Source organism: Sitophilus oryzae, unplaced genomic scaffold (genome assembly GCF_002938485.1).
Source record: "Sitophilus oryzae breed Bouriz unplaced genomic scaffold, Soryzae_2.0 scaffold_1532_pilon_pilon, whole genome shotgun sequence".
NCBI classification, from domain to species: Eukaryota; Metazoa; Arthropoda; class Insecta; order Coleoptera; family Curculionidae; genus Sitophilus; species Sitophilus oryzae.
In genome coordinates, this window is record NW_022146206.1 from 844,162 (window position 1) to 861,143 (window position 16,982).

The 16,982-nt window shown below is 29.7% G+C and overlaps 1 pseudogene; it reads right to left on the reverse strand.

Annotated features, from left to right (window-relative positions):
* Positions 1 to 15,635, reverse strand: part of LOC115878821 — a 189,509-nt pseudogene extending 173,874 nt beyond the window's left edge.
* Positions 15,636 to 16,982: the final 1,347 nt, after the last annotated feature.

The window sequence follows — 16,982 nt, forward strand, 5'->3', positions numbered from 1 at the left end:
TTCAACGAACCAAAAACCTACAATTTGTAAAAATCTAATCGTTTAGCTACAATACTCCATGTCGTATGTGGTGAACAACCCTGTTATAGCAAAATAAAAACACTAAATCACCACAATACACCAAAACACTTTTACTTTTACACTGGACGCGCGTTTCGCTAACCATGTTGTAGCATCATCAGCAGATGATTATAAACTAAAGTACAATCTACAAGGTGAGCGTTTATATACTCGCTCAGTGGGCCCCGAGTGGGCGTGGCAAAATCTAGCCAACCGAGTCAGAGCCAACTGAGCGTAACAGTTAGATTTCCGCCACTAGAGTAGTAGGAACAAAGAACTTGAAGGAATTGGACCGTTGACTCTGTTCATACTATCTTTACATTTATTAATTATGATGCTTTCATATGCATCTAATTGCCTGTAATTTGAGACTTGTTTAATTAATTTTAAATTATTAAGATCTATACAATGTTCATTATCAACAATATGTTCGGCAACGCAAGATTTATCCGGTCTACCATATCTTATCTGAGCTAAATGTTCTTTAAATCTAGTTAATATTGATCTTCTAGTTTGCCCAACATATTTCTGATTACAATCTTTACAAGAAATTTCATAAATACCCGACCTTTCCATTGGAGGTGTTTTATCTTTTGGATTACCTAATAATTGTTGTAATTTATTATTAGCACTATACACAAGTTTATAATTGACATTCTTAAAAATTCCTTTTAGACCACGGGATAACTCTCATCAAAAGGTATCGAAAAATATTTAGACGTATCTTTCTCCACTTGAAAAGTCGAATTTTCAGAAATCATTAACCTATACCTACGTTTTCTAATTAATTTATCAACTAGTGAAGGAGAATATCCATTACACTCAGCTACATTCCTAATGTAATCTCTTTCTATTTCATATCTTTCGTTGGAAAGTGGGAAACTAAGTAATCTATGAACTGAGCGAGTATATAAACGCTCACCTTGTAGATTGTACTTTAGTTTATAATCATCTGCTGATGATGCTAACATGGTTAGCGAAACGCGCGTCCAGTGTAAAAGTAAAAGTGTTTTGGTGTATTGTGGTGATTTAGTGTTTTTATTTTGCTGTGTAACACCAAAGGTTCCAACCCTCAACTGTAACCCTGTTATAACAGTAATTATATTGGTATATATTTGCAGATTTTATGTAATAAACAGATTATTAGTTGATTAAAAAATAATACTTTGGTATTAGTAAAATATATAAGTCTAAACTAATCGAATTGAACGAAAGTACAAAGTTTGTGTTATTTAATAAAATTTACTAAGCCTCTAAAAATATCATTATAAAGAGATTTGTTTCCAGAATAAAGCCATTTATCTATATCTTTTTTGAGATATTTTATCAGGGCGTAGTCGTCATTATTTCTATTTAGAGTCCCTATTAGAAGAAAATTCGATAATAGTAATCTTTTAAGAATCATATCTTCCAAAAATAAAATTTATTAAAGATCTATGCAATAAAAAATGTAAATACATTTTTATATAAAATAATTAATTCTTATTAGAATTTTTGATGGCAAGGAAGATACTAAGTTTATGAAAAAATATAGGAGGAAAACTAGCATAAATTTTACAATAAATTTATTTCAGGAATATAAAAAATTTAGATTATAGGTATATTTATCGTAACAAAATTAAGGCATTACGCCATATCATATTGTCCACTATAATAAAAGAGATAAAAATTAACTTTTCTATTTAATGTTAAAATACAGTCTTTTTCTTCATCCAAAATATAAGATTGTTTTTTTTCTGTCATCACAGGTTTCTCTGGAATAATCCTTGTATCGGGTCGAATACCAAGATACAAAGCGTGCTGTTCATTATGGAGACATAACCTTTCGTACTAGCGATGTTGTGCCGAGTACCACAGCCCTTTGCATCGCCAAAATTGTGCTGGTCGGGATTTGAAGATTTTTTAGGTGCCTTTGCATATTTCTATGTATTAGTCCGTTAGCTGATATAATAATTGGTAGAATCTCAACTTTAGCTAGATTCCATAGCTTTTTGATTTCAGTTGCCAGTTCCTGGTATTTAGATATTTTTTCGTCATACATCCGTGTCATATTGGAGTCTAATGGAACTGCAAAGTCTATTATTGTGACTTTTTTCACTGCTATGTCTTGGAAAACCATGTCTGAGCGATTATGATGCACTTGCTTATCAGTAATGATATCCATGTTCCATAAAATTTTGTAGCTGGTGTTTTGTAGCATTGACAAAGGTGTGTATTTGTAGTCCGGTTTGTAGGTTTGTAGCAGTTTGTGTTTAAGACATAGTGCTTGATGTAAAGTTTTTCCCATGTTATCGTGTCTGCTAAGGTATGTGGTTGATGCTAGTGATGTGCAGCCTGATATGATATGCTGTATACTTTCTTGAGCAGGGCAACCTAACCGACATGTTGTTGACGGTATGCCTTCTTTTAGTATATATTTTCTATATGTCCTTGTAGGTACTACTTGGTCTCGTATCGCCGCCAATGCTCCTTCTGTTTCTGGGAAGAGGTATCCGTGCTTCAGGTAGGTGACTGACATGGTCTTGCATACATACTGCTGTTCAAAACGGGCAGCGTTAATTTTGCGTTTTTTTTTAATCATAATTTTTTCTTTTAATACATATTTTATTATTTAACGCTTTAAACCGAGGACTTGAAAGATTCTATGTAAAATTCTTACTTAAAAGATAATGTTTAGTGAAAGTTACAACCAAACCAAACCAAACCAAACATTTATTTAATTCTGTTTTTAATATTTGTTGTTATAGCGGCAACATAGATACATTATCTGTAAAAATTTTAACTGTCTAGCTATAACGGTTCATAAGATAGAGCTTTGTGACAGATAGGCTTTGAACAGATAGGCTAAGACAGGAAGTCTTAGAAATAGGGTTCCCGTTTTTACCCTTTAGGTACGGAACCCTAAAAAAACATGTGCGCCACTGACTTTTTTCTTGTGATATCAGAATTCTTTAGTCCCTTTAATGCCAATTAAATGTTAGCCCTTGATATTTTGTTGAATTCGGCCTCCTTGATGAGATAAACGCAATTTTATTAATACAATTAATAAAATTTAAATAAAAATAAAATTATTTAGTCAGTGGCGTGCATGCTTTTTTAGAAAAATATTCCAGTGATAATCAATATGCACGTCCCTGTTGAATATGTCGACACTTTTTTAGTTTTAAAATATGTCGCATTTATTGTAACTTTTACCCTCAAAATTTCATTCAAGTCGCTAAAAGTACTTACGAAGAAAATTACAAAAAATCGAAAAAATATTAAGACTCTAACACCCTGTATCTACGAAACAAAGCAGGATTTAAAATAAATACATATTGCATAACCTTTGCTCTTAATAATTTCACACACATACGAAGTAATTTTTTACTGACCTATCAATATTAATTTAAATATAAAATAAAACTAAGGTGAAACAAAGTAAATTTAAATAATATTACGAGAAACATTTTAACATTATTGGATTTATATAAGATCTTTCTCCAATTTCAGGAATACGTCTACCACTCTAACCTACACATTCAGAAATCGATTAATGTAAAAGCTTGTTCAATCTCCCCCCCCCCCAAGGTATCTTTTGTAGCTAAATTTATTCAAAGGAAAATATAAATATTTCTTTGGTTATTTCCGATTATATCCATTTCTGGCCCAGTTTGTTTTCGCATCTAGAATTCTCTAGTTTACCAGGTCAAATCGTTCATGTCCTCATTATGAGTTCTGTTTAAAAAAATATTTATAACATTGTTTCTGAAATAGTTTCAAATTTTAATTATTTAAATATATGTACAAAATTTAGAATTTTATATATAAAAAATACATTAAATATTAATAAATTAATAATTATTAAATAATGTCTATATTTTAGTCGCAGTTTTATTTTTTGAAAAAAACCTGGATATTATTTTTATTTTATTTTGCAGGTTTTTTATTCCGATGGCGAAATACACACTCTTTTTCGAGAAAAAATAATATTGTTAAACAGACCAAGTTTAAAAAAACTTTAATCATGAAAAACGTGAAATTTTCTGATCAAATAAAAAAATTTACTAATTTTTTGAAATAATACTAATAAAGAAATTGCCTAAAACAAAAAAAAACAGTATTTTAATTTTATCAATATTGTGTTATGGAATTTTTTCTAATTTATACATATTATATCTTGTTTTTTTTTAGTGATATTACAATAAGATATCAGTATAGTTGACTACGTATACGAGTATTTGTATATAAAGCCAAAAAAATTAGAACAAATAAATGAGATTTATGATTTATTATTTTATAGTAAGTGTTTTATTTCATTGTTTCAATGTTTCTGTTTGGTAAAAAAATAACAGTAATCGATATAAAAATAACTCCGATATTTTGGACTTATCTGAAAAACAGTAAAGAGAACATTGAGCTGAAAATATTTGCACTTATTTAAGACTCACCCTGTATACACTGACCGGCAAGAAAAACTAACATCTATAAATTTTCAATTCTGTACTTTACAGATTTATACAGATTGAGTCTTAAATAAGTCAGGAACACGTCCATGATTTGCTTTCGCGATTTTTTTTTGAAAATAATAATTTTTTGAATTGGTGACAATTGTAATTTGTAATTTTTTGAGTTTTTTTTGAAACTATTTTAATTTTTAGTTAAAAACATAATATCTTTATAATATTATGGCAACATAGGTTAGTAGATTAAATTTAGAAGATAGAAAACACAGAAAAGATCAAGTGGTTCTCAAAATTTATAGGAAAACATCATTTTTATTTAATTTTCAAAATGAAATAGATTATTTCGGACTTAACTGTAAAACCGTAAAGAGAAAATACCGTTTCTTTTATCGAGATCTACCAGCCCTGAAATTACTTGCACTTATTTAAGACTCGCCCTGTATATTTTGTTCTATTAGAACGACTTTGGTTTTTTTAAGCAACTTGTTAGCTACAATTTGCTAATTTGTTAGCTATAAATTGCTATTAATTGCCATTTTAGGTTCTTTTAAATTAAAAATAAAAGTTTCCATGTCTGTATTATATAAGAAAAAACAAAATGTTATTTTGGTGAATGTTTGAAACGTAATGTTATAATCAAAATACATCTTTCCTCTAGAGTTTTTTTATTCATTTCAATAGCTCTTTTTTTGTTGGAGATAGTGGCTTTTAAAGAAAACAGTAATGATTTACAACAATTTTAGAATTAAATACTTTTCTCTGTTTTTGGTCTGCTACAACAGACCTTTTTGTTTTTGTAATGTCACTGTTACAGAAAAGTCATATTAGTATTGTTTGCTGGAAGTTACTCCAGGAGAGATGGTTTCAGTTCCAAAAGTTGTATCGGCTATTGTTGTCTTAATTGAAGATGGTAGAGATGGGGTAGATAAGTATCTCTAGTATTTCTTATTAGGAAAACATATTCATGTTTTATTTCGGTATTTTAAGTAAAAAATGCTTATTTTAAGTAAAAAAACGACCCAAGGAAGATTTTGAGTGGCGACATCCAAAAAATGACAGAAAATACAATTTGTATGTCTTTGAATAAGAAGACTAAGGAAGGAGCATAATGCTATCCATGTATTCATGCATGGTGGGCGGAAAAACACTCTAGGGTGGGGATCCTTGACAGTTCTGTTTGACGATTCATTTGACACATTTGAATTTGATTTGAAATTTTATGGATTTGTCAGTCTTTACGGCTTATTTTATGTTATTTATTATTTATTCTACTACTGATAGTTGTATAAAGGCAGTAAATCTAGGTGGAAATTGTGGCAGAACTTAAATTAACAGTGACACTATCTCGATTTATCGAAAAAGACTCTAAAATAGTTGGTTGTGTAGCGTGCGGTAGATCTCGGCAAAAATCGAGTGAAATAATGGAACAACTTTTCGCTAGTAAGTGATATAATATACATACGTGTAGTAAACCGATTATTTATGAAATTCACTTAAATTAACTAATTATATATTTTTTCTTGCATTTTTGCTTTTATTTACTACTTGTCAAAGATTAGATGTCAAAGAATTTAGATACGTCAATTTGAATTACCAAATTTACCCATGGTACAAAGAAAACAAGGTATGATCGATAGCGGCTCCAGTTTCGTTAAGTTTGCGCCTTTGAATAAGAAGACTAAGGAAGGAGCATAATGCTATCCATGTATTCATGCATGGTGGGCGGAAAAGCCACCATAAAAGCTCTCTAGGGTGGGGATCCTTGACAGTTCTGTTTGACGATTCATTTGACACATTTGAATTTGATTTGAAATTTTGTGGATTTGTCAGTCTTTACGGAGCTAATTTTATGTTATTTATTATTTATTCTACTACTGATAGTTGTATAAAGGTAGTAAATCTAGATGGAAATTGTGGCAGAACTTAAATTAACAGTGACACTATCGCGATTTATCGAAAAAGACTCTAAAATAGTTGGTTGTGTAGCGTGCGGTAGATCTCGGCAAAAATTGAGTGAAATAATGGAACAACTTTTCGCTAGTAAGTGACTATATAATACACATACGTGTAGTAAACCGATCATTTATGAAATTCACTTAAATTAACTAAATTATATATTTTTCTTGCATTTTAGCTTTTATTTATTACTTGTCAAAGATTAGATGTCAAAGAATTTCGATACGTTAATTTGACTTACCTGCTTCAGTAGCGTATCGGATGTTTGTGTTAATAAATACTTATTATAACTTATCTATTTTTATTAGAATTATATATTTTTATAACAATTTTAGTAACTACCAACATTTATTCACAACATAAAATAAAACAACAAATTATTGAGGCTACCCCACGTCTATCCTACATCATAGTTTTACATTTTTTAAATAAAATTAGAACGACACTGATAAACCGGAATTTAAGTCGTCCATATTTGAGGCCCATCGCGGTGCACCTAAGATTTTTGATATGCTCCTTCCTTAATCTTCTTATTCAAAGGTTTGCGCATACCACCTGTGACGTCATACGCCATACAGAAAAATATCCATATTGTTCAATTGCCACTAATAAAAAAAAGACCTAAAATAGGGAAGAATCAGGACATAACCCCAAAAGTTATGTCAAATCTTTGTCAAATTATCGAGCTTGACATTTGAAAAATTATTTTCGCGTTTATTGTGTCATCTGTTTGACAATTTGAAATTGGCGCGCGGAGCTTGCCGACCAATGGTGCCGTTTATCACCTGTGACGTAGTAACCAACCTGCGCAATATCATACCTTGTATTCTTTGTATCATGAGATTTACCTGCTTCAGTAGCGTATCGGATGTTTGTGTTAATAAATAAATATTATAACTTATCTATTTTTATTAGAATTATATATTTTTGTAACAATTTTAATAACTACCAACATTTATTCACAACGTCAAATAAAACAACGTATTATTGAGTCTACCCCATGTCTACCCTACATCATAGTTTTACATTTTTTAAATAAAATTAGAACGGCACTGATAAACCGGAATTTAAGTCGGCCATATTTGAGGCCCATCGCGGTGGACCTAAGATTTTTGATATGCTCCTTCCTTAGTTTTCTTATTCAAAGTTGCATGTGAATAAAAAAGACAGACATAACTGTCACTGTCATGCACCTCGTTAGCACGTCGCGTCGTCGCAAACAACTATCATCATAATCATCATTCTTAGATTATTCAACCATTTCCAATTATGGTGTAACCTCCCTCACATATTTAGATACTCTTTTTGTAGTTGGGTCTATTGTTATCTATATTTAACTATGCGGACTAAAGTTATCCCTGCTAATTTCCTAATATCATGGTCCCATTTCAAGTTTGGTCTTCTTCTAGGTCTCTTAATTCCTTGTGGGTTCTATGCTGTAATTTTTGTGGTCCTTCTTGCCAAGTGTCCTGCCAATTTCCACTTGGGGGATTTGATTCTGTGGATGACATATATTCCCTAGGTCTTTGGTCGTATCCACTATATTTTTTTACGATCTTTCTTGGTTATTCCAAGCATATTTCGTTCCATTGAACGTTCTGTGACCTGCAGTTTCCTTATAATGTCCGTTTTAAGTGTCCAGGTTTCGCATGCATGTCCAAAAAACATACATGTCCAGGTCATCACTGGTAGTACACATTGGTCGATCGTCTTCTTCTTTAGATAAAGTGGCATTCTATATTTGAATATGATTGAGTGATATTTCAATATGATTGAGTTAGACAAACTATATCAGATATTAAATATTGACATGAAATCTTCTGAATAATAGAATTTTATATTGATTTTTCGGTGCATTTAAATTTTTATTTAGAAAAAAATAGAAAGCTTTAAAATGTAAATTCTTTCCATAAAGCCTACTTGACTAAAACTTTTATTTCCGTATTTTCGGAGGTTTCGTATCGAATTCGGTCGCCAATCCTCAAACGAATCCGAACAAACTTTTGTTCGGTTCCTAGTAGTCCGCCGCGTTTCAATGGCTTGAGCTTTTACTTTTATTAAAGTTTAATCTCGCTTTAGATTTTTCAACTCTGGCCAATCCCTCTTTCATTATACTCCTCCTTTTCAACTTGTAGGTTTCTCTCTATCTCTATTTTTACGGTTATTATGGGCGGCGTTAATAAAACGAATAAAACAGAATCCGGGATTAAAGGATTTGATTCTCTGAAAAATATATTGTATAGGCGGTTTTTAGATTACTGATATTCATTATAAATTTATTGGAGATTTTTTAAGGAAGGCTACAAAATATTAAGTTTTGTGCTTTGGAACATTTTAAATTGCTAAAAATAATAAAATACCTTCAGGAATCAAAATTATCGTCATCTAAAGGAATTTTATTTAAAATTATTTTTTTTAATTGCGCCAACCGCTGTCTTATTTTTTATTTTTCTAGTAGATTTACCACTATATCTATTTTTACAATTTTAATAAATATTTAGTTATTTTTATATTTAATCTTGTTTTTAATATTTTTATATTTGTTTTAATTTTTGCCAAGCATTCCTATTTATCATCTTCATTTTCATCTTAAATGTTTCTTTTTTATTTTTGTTATTTATGTTGTATTATGAAAAGTTACTTTAATAGTACCGTATGATCGAGAAAAAACGGCGTCAAAGGCGGCTGGGGAATGACTATCGATGCTATTTTTGACGAGTTAGGACTCTAGACGTCAGTTACTGAGAACTGACATAAAATTTGTCAAAAATTAATACCTTATATAGGAAAACCAGAAAAGAATAGAAAGTTTCCAGATACACATATCTATTTCCAAAAAAATGTTTTTTCAAATGTTTCGATCTGCACCAGTTCTACTCAATAAAAAATCGATATTAAATCATCCTTAATAGTCCAAAATAACGGAGTTATTTAACTTTGAAAATTAAAAAAAATATATTTTTTGCTAAAATTTTAAGAGCCACTGGATCTTTTCTGGATTTTCTCTCTCTTTCTTGTAAAGACAATCCGGGGACATACTGTATGTAATTAATATCGGTCAAATTTTGGCAACAATATATTTTATAACAATATATTATATAAAAAATATCTACCTTATTTAACTAAAACTTTTCTTTAGATTATGCTTGAAAAAATATAATATATTTTTCTATGTTTTTATTCTCTTATTTTTTCTTTCTTATTTTTTTTATGATCTTTTTTTTTACCTAAAGACTAATAAAATCGAAGCAAACATAAATTTCCAGCTAAGCTATTTTTAGTCGAGCTCATACACCCAAAAGGGCTTTAATTAAAAATATTAATACTACAAAGCTAGATTGCGTGTGTCCTTTAACTCCATTCATTTTCCTTCGGAAATCACGTAACTGCTTTGTTCTACTTAACTGGCTTAACAAATTTCTTATATTAAGTTTTATGTGTATTCAAAGCTTTCCTTTAAGTGTTTTAGAAAACAAGACTTTTTTAATAGTTCCCTAAGCGTCTCATTATAGTTTATTATAAAAGTTTATGTTTCGCTCTAAAATTCGAAAGCACTACTCACGGTATATTTTAAATTGACTTTTAGTGAGGTAAACAAAAGTTTAGAAGTTTATAATTAATATACGAGAATAACAATTTTATATAGGAATTATAATTTTGGTTTATTACAGTGTTACAGAAAACTTTTGATAACAACCAAAAAATAAAAGGTCTAAAAATAGAAAGAAACTTTAATTAAATTACTATTGCTAAGGCAACAAATTTAAACTTTCAGTGGCATAAAAATCAAAAAAATCAAACCTAGTTTTAGTTTGAACAAATAGTATAAACAATATACTATTAGGTAACAATATATGAGTCTCTGAGGTAAAGCTGTAGGTTTGAAATTTCAGGCTACGCACAAAAGTCATTTTTAGTCCGAATTTGCTCCGAATAGTACATGCTATTTGTTCAAACGTCACAAATCATATTTTAAACAACGTTCTAAATAATTTAAAAATATTTAAATGTGATACCTTGGAAGCAATTATATATCGAAAATCTATGGTCATGCTCGTAGAATTTGACACTTTGTGTCAGTTTAATAATATATTTTCGTACTTTTATGCTTAGGCGTAAAAGTGCTTTACTTTTATGCCTAGGTGTTAAAATGACTTTTTGTCAATGATGATCGTTTACATTATTGTTTTTACTTGATTTAAATATTTCTAACTATTCAAGGCAATTCGAGCGTCTGCTTTTTGTTTCTCTATGTAATAATTGAGTTTTTATTAATGGTGTGACTATTTAATATACAAGGAGTTCCTAGACCGGAACTTGGCTAAAAATGATTAGTAGATTTTATATGTTCTTTAAACTTTATATCTAAATTTCTATCTGTTAGGTATATACGGCATCACAATCATCGCAATCCACCCTATATAAATCCGACTTATTTTTGACATTAGTTTCTTTTCATTTAGTCTTTGTTATTTAGTAAAATTCGAATTTCTTTTATTCGCATTAATAGTTTTGCATTATATTTTATTGAGATTATTTGATATTTTGTTAGTTAAATTAGGAATATAATTTAAAATTCGATAATTGCTATTGTATTAGCAGAATAAAAAATGTTGATTAAAACTTTCAGCATACTTTTAATAAGGGAACATTTATATCTATTGATAATATGTTAAAGAAAAAACAAGTATCCAAGTGAGACACCCCTCGCTTATGTAGTAATTCTGGAACATAAGCGAAATAGTAAACATTTATTATTATTTATCAAGAATGATTAAGATATGACAATTTTATAAATAATCACCTATAGTTCCAACAGCGTATTTATAGTTTTGTTATTAAATACTTATAACTTGTTACAATTTTTTATTTTTATCGAAAATATTTTGTAACTCAATTTTAATTTATATTTATACAAGGTGATTGATAAGTGCAAATATGTTTAGGGTTAGTATATTTCGACCCCAGAAACACGTCTATAAGGTTTTTTTCGCCAATAAAAATTGAGAGAATTTGGAATTTTTTCCTAAAAAACATAATATTACAAGAAAGCAAACCCAGAAAAGATCCAGTGGTAATCAAAATTAAAGCGAAAAATAATTTTTTTTAATTTCCAAAGTAAAATATCGCCGTTATTTAATTTATTAAATAAAGAATTTAAGTTAGCTTATTCTTCCACTGTTTTTTTGTCAATCTTCAATCAATGATCAATTTTGATGATATATACTTTCCTTAGATTTTTTATTTGTACTTTTTATTTATTGCTTACAATTTGATTTCTTTCATTTCTATAAATATCTGCTTTAAAATCATTTGTATTCTACAATAAACACTACCTATCATACTGTTAGCAAACAACTACGAAAAAGAAATATATTATAAAATGCCTCCCTTTAGATTGCAGACGTTTGCCTGCTCGATCTAATAATTTGACTAACCCTTTTTGTTTGACCTTTGACCAGCCAAACAGCCCTAATGCACGATAGGATAAAATCCCTTTTATAAATAACAATAAATTTGAGTGCGGCTGGGTTCTGAATTCAGTTTTATATTATGACAAATTGAGGTAGAATTTATGAGAAATGTGTAATGAAGTAGTTTTTTAAGCATTATATTAAAGCAATTTTATATACCATTTTTCTCCAATATGCTATAAGTTTTTTATGTAACTTCCTTTTTCAAAAATATTAAAACACGATTCGTTAATTACGATCGATTATATGAAATGGACAGCAACTCTGACGCCGTTTTTTAGATCGTATGGTATATTGCATTTTACTGAAGTTGTACGTAAAATGTCAAATGTCTTAACGATAAAAACCCTTCTAGTATCTGTTATATTAAGTTAATTAAGTCTTCATTTTATATCGACACATGTTAGCTTAGCTACATTATTTATTACTTAAAAACGGCTGGACTGGATTTTAATGATTTCTGATTTGTTGGATCCCTGTTCGCCCCGAGTACCATGATAAAGGACAATAAAGGACATTCAGGTGTAAAAATTATAAAAAATATATAAATGAAATATTTTCATAACTTACTAAAGTATGGGACACGTTTATTTAATCTCAATCCATGTATTCGTTTGATCTTTGGTGTAAGTCTTTTCTTTCAACTAATGTACATTTTTACTTTTATTATTTAATTATTTTTTATTTAAAAAATGAATTAAAAAATTATACAGAAAACTAATTTTTAAATAAATTAGGTTTAGAAATCCGCCATTTTCTACAATTAACAGCTCACGAGTCACGGTTTATATCTTATTTATAATAATTCATATCCATTACAAATCAGTGATTGTGACTACAAATAACCATTAACTCGATTGGTCTCAATCATTCCAGATCATTCGGTTAATCAGCCTTCCGTGCCGCAAGATTAACACAAAAAAGAAACTTTCACTTCACTTCATTATTAGGAGGTACGAAGTTAGGCGGGTCATCTAATAATACACATAACAATTTTTCTTGCTTTAGTATTTAAGAGATGTGTATATTAAATTTATAAACAAAAGTTGTTATCGTGGGAAGTATAATAAAAAAGAAGAATGAAATTATTGGGCAAACCTACAGTAAGGTTAGCCATGAAACATGGCTAAAATACGACTACCCGGAGACACTTAGTGTTTCTGCCTTCCGGCTTCATCAATACGGAAGGAATCAGCAACGATGAATTAGCGATCCTGGAAAAAGAAAAAGGGAAGCAAACAAGGCACTGGGCACCATTTGCAACTTGGTTAAGCAGTAGCTCACAATACTCAAGCGTTACTACCAAAAAACCGCTGCGGAGGTACATCAACATACCTTGCCGCTATCACCTTGGCCCAAAGAAAACAATAAACAAAAGATGTTATAGTGAGGACTATAATAAAAAAGAAGAATGAAATTATTGGGCAAACCTACAGTAAGGTTAGCCATGAAACATGGCTAAAATACGACTATTTTATATACTCGTACTACCTACTATATACTAGGTAGGTTTTTTTACTATATATTCGATAACTTCTTTTGTTTATTGTTTTCTCTTGGCCAAGGTGACAGCGGCAAGGTATGTTGATATACCTCCGCAGCGGTTTTTTGGTAGTAACGCTTGCGAATTGTGAGCTAATGCTTAACCAGGTTGCAAATGGTGCCTAGTGCCTCGTTTGCTTTCCTTTTTCTTTTTTCAAGATCGCTAGTTTATCGTTGCTGATTCCTCCCGTATTGATGAAGCCGGAAGGCAGAAACACTAAGTGTACTACGGGTAGTCGTATTTTAGCCATGTTTCATGGCTAATCTTACTGTAGGTTTGCCCAATAATTTATTTAAAATATATTAATCTAATAATATCTATTTAAAATATATTAACGCCCAAATAAGATTTCCATATACAGTACTGGCATGAAAAAGAAAAACATATAGGTACAAAGATAATTGAATATGAACTGTTTATAAACCTAATCTTGATCGTAATTTGCCAGTTACTAAGTTATTAATACAGAATACACGTTAATCTAAAATGATACACTGTTTTAAGTTTTTTTTTACACCAATGTATAATTATAACTTTAAAGACTGTTTTATGATATGCCAAAAAATAAGTGCAACATCTTCATAATTTATTGAACTATGATACTCGTTTCTTTAAACTAAAACCACAAATTCATTTAAATAATGTGTATGTGATTGTCGCGAGTAAAAATCATTATTTCTTGTCTAGAACATAAGTAAAAATTGTAATTGTAGATTGTAACCAGGGAGTAAATTTTAATTCAAAGTTTGACTTGATACAATGTCATTTTAACAAAATGTCAATGCTATATAATAGATCTATCTGCTAGAGAGTAAAATGTCTTCTTAATTGTTATATTTAGACATTTTAATTATTTTGCCTTCTTTTTTTGTTTCTGACGATACGAGGAGACTTCCTAAAACGATAAACACTTTTTGTTCTAAAAATATTTTTTTGTGTCATGCCTGTAATGTCGGGCGTACAACCAGTCAAACATACAGCCTCGCCACAAGAAGTATCATTTGTACTCCTAATAAAACAATATATTATTATTTTTATTTCTTATATTTCTCTTCCAGTGAAAAAAAAATAGACTTTTTTAAGACATGAATACTTTTTTACTGAATCTGATCTCATGTTCACATTTTACACCAAATATTTTTTGTCAAACGTCACCAAAATATTAATTTTTGCGAATTGATTGCCAGTATGAAGAAGTCATTTTAACGCCTAGGCATAAGAGTAAAGCACTTTTATGCAAAAGCCTAAAAGTACGTAAATATATTATTAAAGTGCCTGTAACCATAGTTTCTCAATATATAATTACATACTAGGTATTACTTTTAAATATTTTTATACTATTTGGAACACTTAAAATTGTTTAAAAAATTATTCATAAAGTTTGAAAAAAAATATCATGTTTTATTCGGAATAAAAATGACTTTTTTTGCCTTGCCTGTCAATCGTACAGCCTCGCCACAAAAAGTGTCATTTTTACTCCTAAAAAAGCAATATACTATAATTGTAATTTGACGGCACTCAAATTCCCTCTTTTTTGAATGAAAGTAAAGGATAAAAGAGAAAATCACATTTACGTGAAATAACATTAAAGGGTATTAAATCGGGTATAAAAATTATAAAAAATATATAAATGTAAAATTTTCATAATTTACAAAACTATGATTCACATTTATTTAAACTCATATGTTCATTTGTTTTTTGTTTGAGTTTTTTACCGGAACTAATGTACATTTCTTTATCTAATGTTATTAATTACAATTTTAGCTAACTTATGTTTACCTTCTTTATTGTCAGAAATAAAATGATAGAAGAAGATATCAATAAAGAAAATTTGCATACAAAAATTGTTTTAAATAATAATAAATTTGTTACAAAAAAACTGTTTATTAACTAGTGATCTTATATTAAATTTAAAAATAATTATGTGTTAGCTATTAGTTTATTATATTAGCAATAATTATTTTATTGTTAATAATTGAAATTTTATTAAACTCTTGGACGATACCGTAAATAATTTTTTTGCGACCAAAAGTGACAAGTAACTCGGCTTTTTCTACAATATTTCTTACTCTCTGCGTGTCCCAAACACTAAAATTCCCGATCCGGCACGTGGAAATCGCTATAAATAGGAGAAAGCTAACGGGCGCGCGTATCAACACGAGCTAAAGACTGAATTTGGCTGAACGTCGCGCCGAAATAACCTGTATTCTGGTGCGCACGTGGAACGAATTTTTGGAAATCGCGGTGGAAATCAAACGTAATAGATAGAAGATAGAGGAGAACAATAGAGTGAAGCGGAGGGATGCCATTGGCGCGAGGAGGTTGTACTTGCCGAAGGCAAAGTTTCCCCAATTTTCCTAATTGCTTTAGCTATTTCCCCACTTTAAATTAGGGTTAATGTTTCAGAACTAATTAGACTAATTTGCTTTTTAAAGTTTTATTTGGAGCGTAAAATGGGTGTAATCTTTATTTATAAGATTAATTAACGAATACGCTAAACTAAATACAAATAAAACAGATTACTATATAAGAAATAAAGCAATATATAATAATAATAGCTCCCGTGTATAGCGTTTAACGCCTTGGGAGTAGCTAGGTACAGCTTGCCATACTAGAGCCGTTCGGTATACAAGGAAGGTAATGTGGCTAGCACTCCGCTTCAACCGCCTATTATTACCTCAGGATTGTGAATTCCAAGTACTCATTTAAGGCTGAGTCGACCTAGGTACCCAAACTATTTTTATTTTAATAAAAATAGTCGGCTAATGAAATGCCGGGTGTGGGATTCGAACTCACTACCTTCAGATTGGTAGACGAGAGCCTGTACCTCTAATAAAGCAATAAAGAAATATATTAAAAAAATTATTCAATGGTTGATGTGATTAGTGCATTAAGCAATTAATAATATGTGTATTTATTGCTACTACTGCAACAAAAAATAAAGAATAGGTACATTTAAAAATATTAATTATTATCTATAAATATGTAAATTTCAGTTGTTAAGTTAAGAACTATTGCAGTTACTTTAATTTTTGTGATAGTAATTATTATTATAACTATGTCAGTATGTAATAACGTACAATTGTTAAAAAATTAGGCAAAATGTATTAATTCTTCAAATCAAATACTCTATACTATTTACAGAAAATTCCAGTCTTTTTAATACAGGTATAATATGAGAACCCTAACCGTTAGGGAAAAAAAGGATATATTTAAATGAATAACTATCAAACTGGCCAAAATATACAGGGTCCGGCAATAGTGTGTCAGGCATCTGTAGCTCCTAGAATAAATAACTTGGGAATTTTGTTTAAGCGCAAACCAGTAGCAATGTAGGATCTATTTCAGGAAAATATTTTAACTTGTACAGAATAGATCAAGAAAGTATGAGTGGATTGGGATGATTTATTATAAATGGAACACGGCTGTACATTATTGTATTTTTAGCTTCCTTTCAGAACACCTGAATAAATATGTTTCGATAATTTTAAGAGTTAATAAAAA